Consider the following 4,569-nt stretch of genomic DNA (forward strand, 5'->3'; position numbering starts at 1 on the left):
ATGGACAAATGGTATTATCCACTGTGATGGCTAGTTTTATGTCAAATTGGTGCAAGTCAGTGAACATAAATTGAGACCACCACCACCTCCACTATGACCACCACCACCACCACCACCACCACCACCACCACCACCACCACCACCATCACCAAATTGGCCTGTTAACAAGCCTGTAGTACATTTTCTCAACTGATAATTGTTATGGCAGGGCACTACTCAATGGGAATCTTGCCACATCTGAGTGTTTGGACCAGGGTGCCATAAGAAAGCAGGATAAAGAAAGCACGAGGACCAACCCAGTAAGAAGTAGTTCTCCATGGACTCTGCCTCAGTTCCTGTGTCAAGGTTCCAGCCTGAGCCAGTCCTGACTTCTCTGGATGGTGGAATATAAGAAATAAAATGAAATAAACCCATTCTTTTGATGTGGCTTTTTGTCATGGTGTGTTTTTTTTTCATAGCAATAAAAAAGCAACTGAGATATCCACCTACCCTGATATCCATACTATGTAGAATGAGAGAATGGCATGATTATCTAAATTGTAATTTAGTCTCTGAAAACCACTAATGTCTTAATTTTTTAAAAATCAGTCATTGTTTCAGGTTTCACATGGAATTATTTTATTCATTTGAAATTGGTTTTACTGCAGGGTAATAGATATATGTACAATTTAATTCTCACAGAGATGGATCTCAGTTTTTCCTATAACAATTTTTAGAAGATGGTAACTGTACTTCACTGTGTATTTTTTGGTACCTTTCAAAAATATGAGTGTCTGATAACAGTAACTTCCTCTGGTCCACATTGGTCCTACACAGGTGCCACATACCATGAACTCCATGTAGATTAACAAAAGACAATCCTAAAGGCTCCTCTCTCAGGTCAAGAACCAGCTCCCATCCAAAAATAACACTCAGAAGGAAGCCAAACTCCACATCTGGGTCAAGTGTTTCATGTATCTATCCTTTGGCCCCAACTTCCAGAAGGGTCTCAGGGATTGGGTCATCCTAAGAACAATCATGAACCTGTTGCAGCTCTCTCTGTCCCCAAGACCAACCACTCTATGCAGAACTGCTAACTGCTAGAAAACTTCTCCAGCTTCATCAAGGCCATGGTCAGTTATGGCATGAACTCCATGGACCACTTTAAGTGCAATGACCTGTTCAAGAACAGGAATATGACACAGATGCAAGTGTATATACTTCCACTTGTGGGAAAGGCCAAGACTAAGGCTTGCAGAGTTCTGTGGATATTAGGATCAAATACTCAGAGAAACAACAGAGGAACTTTGATGATACTACTGTGAAGGCCAGCCACTTCATCTTTGAGCTACAGACCAACAAGTATGCAAGCAAGTCTATAATGATATACAGTACAAGGTGATATCTCTGTGATGTGCTTCTACCATGCATGGACCATCAGCCTCCAGGTGGGCACAAATACATATGTCAGTCAGGTGTGCATGATAACTCCAGGGAACCAGAAACACATTTACAACATCAACATGGGCAATGACAGGTATGATAACTCTTTCATGTCCCTGAAGATGTATTACACTCAGGGAACTGACCAGAGCTGCCATGTCTTTAGTCTGGGGTGGCAATATGACTCCACATATTCCCGTAGGACTTATCAGCTGACTGGGCTCCAATCAGAGATGACAGCCAGGGTGAAGATCCTGATGACCTACTGCCCAGAGGGGATCAGAAACTGAACACAAAAGGGTGTTAGCTCACCATATCAGCACCCTGTGTGGGGTTTTGTGTTTTTCTGTGTTTTTATTGTGGATTTTTTTGTTGATTTTCTGTTTTCTTTTCTTCCTTTTATTAATTAATTTATTTATTGGTTGTTTCTGTTGTTGATTTGTTTGGAGACAGGGTCTCACTCTGTAGCCCTGGCTGTGTGGGAAATCACTCTGTAGATGAAGCTGGCCTCAAACTCACAGAGTACATTTCCCTTCCTCTGCTTGTACACAGCTGGGACTAAAGATGCATACACCACACACTTTTGGTGTTTTGTTTTTCCCTTTCTTTTTTTTATTCTGGTTTGTTTTGAAACTGGGCCTTACTGTGTAGCAATGTCTGTCCTGTAGCTGATCATAATTTTCCTGCCTCAGGTTCCTGAGAGCTGACAACAGGCATGAGTTACCCATCTTCTCTTCTCCCCCAACATGTTTTGCTTCCATCTCAGTGTTGACACAACATGCAGGAGACAATAGGGTGGGACAACCAGGCTGTGAATTTCCCTGCAGGCTAAGGGTCAAGCTTTGCATGTGTCAAGTGGAGGCTGGCATCACAAAGTTTTTGATTTCTTCATCTCTTTCACATCAGTCTCTTGTTTATAAACTCGTGTAAATTGCAGACAGTTTCAATAAAAGAAAACAAGAGCTTTTGTATTTTGCTGTTTTCTCAGGGAAAAGAATGTGGGTACATCCAAGGGTTTCAAGTACTACTGCAGACGTTCTGAGGGACTCTGTCTTCCTAATGCCCTCAGACCTCACCCTCCCACTTCCCAGTGGGTTAACTGAGGTCTGAATAGGGGTTTGGAACTGAGTGAGAAGTCCCTGTGTCACACCTGCAGCCCTCTCTGGTTCCTCTGGGTTTTGTATCTCCCAGCTCTTTCTGTATAAGCCTGATTAACTCTGCTGGATCTGCCCCATCCCTGAAGTTTTGCACATGACTCACAGGGGCTTCTATACTGGGAGATAATGTGAAATACCCTGTTTGGACCAAAAAGAATAAAAATCTCTGTCTTTAAATGGGGAAAAAAGAAACTAAAGAAAGGAATGAGGTGGCTGTAATTTTATGCACCGATGAAGCATCCTCTTATGTTTTCTGTTGATCTGCAAGTCTGTTTTGTACCATTTCTATTTTAGTTTTATCATTATAGCTGTGTAATACAACTTGAAAATAGGTAATTGCTCCAGATTTGTTCTTTGTATTTCTGGGATCTTTGTGCTTCCATTGAAACTTTAGGACATTTGTTCTCCTTCTGTGAATAATTTCATTAGAATTTTGATGAGCATTGCATTGAATTTCCAAAGTATTGTAGCACATTGCTCATTTTCATAATATTAAATCAAATAATCTATGTCCTGGAATATCTTTATATCTTCCAGTATCTTGATAAATATTTTTCTTCATTATAGAAATTTTTTACCTCCTTATTTAGGTTTATGTCTAGTTATATTTATTTGTCCTAAGGCTATTGTAAATGGAAGCAGTTCCATGAAGTCTTCTTCAGCATTTTGTTGTTATTGGTATGTGTGAAGATTGTAAGTGTTACAACCCTGAGGGAAAAGGTATCCTGGAATCTTAGAGTCAGGAGCCAAGGAATATCACAGAATCACACCACACAATAAAACTCACACAAGAGATTTATTGGGGTGGAAAAACTCAGGAGTGTGGCTGACTCTGCTCAGGTGAGAAGCAGCAGAGAACTGAGAAGATAGGTTTTTATAGTGCTTCTTAGTGGACAGAGCTTTACAGGATGCAGATTGGTGGGATGTCAAATCCAGAGCTTGGGCTTATTACTGTATAGGGTGGGTGCTAAGTTTGGCCATTAGGGCACTTAGAGTGTTTGATGAGTGGAACCCTGGTGGTTGAGGGGTCCTGAGGGGAAGTGCTGGAACACTCTTGTAGAGACAACTTTTTAATGTAAGTTAATTTTGTATCCTGTTGCTTTGCTCAATGTGTTGATCATTTCTAGAAGATTTCCACTGTAATTTGGAGATCTCTCCTTTATAATATATCATTTATAAATAGGGATGAATCAAATTCTTTTCCAGTTTGTTGTCATCTCATTTTCTTCACTTAACTTACTTCTTTGGTTAGACGTTTAACCACTGAATTTGAAAGGAGTGGGGATAGTGGACATTCCTGTCTAATTCCTGATTTTAATAGGGTTGCTTAGAATTTTTCTCCATGTACGGTATGTTGACTGTGTATTTATAATATATAGCCTCTATTATGGTGAGTTTGGACATTGTCAAAGGCCTTTTGTATACTTATTGAAACAATCATTTGATTTGTCTCTTCATTAGCATTTGTATGATTCATTTCATTTGTAACTTTACATAATAATGGCCCCACATCTTTTAATAAATCCAACTTGAATTTTATGGTTGATATGTTTTTTTTGAAATGTTTCTCTCTTAGTTAAATTTTTATTGTTGTGAAGCGACACTGTGGCCACCATAACTCTTACAAAGAAAAATATTTCGTTGGGGATGGCTTACAGTTTTAGAGGTTTAGTCCATTATCATCATGGCACAATATATGGTGACATACCAGAAGATATAGTGACAGAGAAGGAGCTGAGTGTTCTATATCAGGATCCAGAGGCAGCAGGCAGAAACTGCTACGCTAGGTCTAGCTTGAGAATATGATATCTCAAAGCCCACCTTCACAGTGACACACTTCCTCCAACAAAGCCACACCTACTACAACAGGGCTACACCTCCTAATAGTGCCACTCACTATGGGCAAAACATTCAAACACATGAGTGTAGGGGAGCCAGTTCTACTCAAACTACAATGGTCTCTTACCAGAGAAGGCCTTTATTTTATCTT

The 4,569-nt window shown here is 40.0% G+C and overlaps 1 pseudogene; it reads left to right on the forward strand.

The window, feature by feature from the left end:
- On the forward strand, nucleotides 1-1,850 carry LOC107402885 (calponin-2 pseudogene; annotated as a pseudogene).
- The last annotated feature ends 2,719 nt before the right edge of the window (nucleotides 1,851-4,569 follow it).

Source organism: Peromyscus maniculatus, chromosome 3, assembly GCF_049852395.1.
Source record: "Peromyscus maniculatus bairdii isolate BWxNUB_F1_BW_parent chromosome 3, HU_Pman_BW_mat_3.1, whole genome shotgun sequence".
Classification (NCBI taxonomy): Eukaryota; Metazoa; Chordata; class Mammalia; order Rodentia; family Cricetidae; genus Peromyscus; species Peromyscus maniculatus.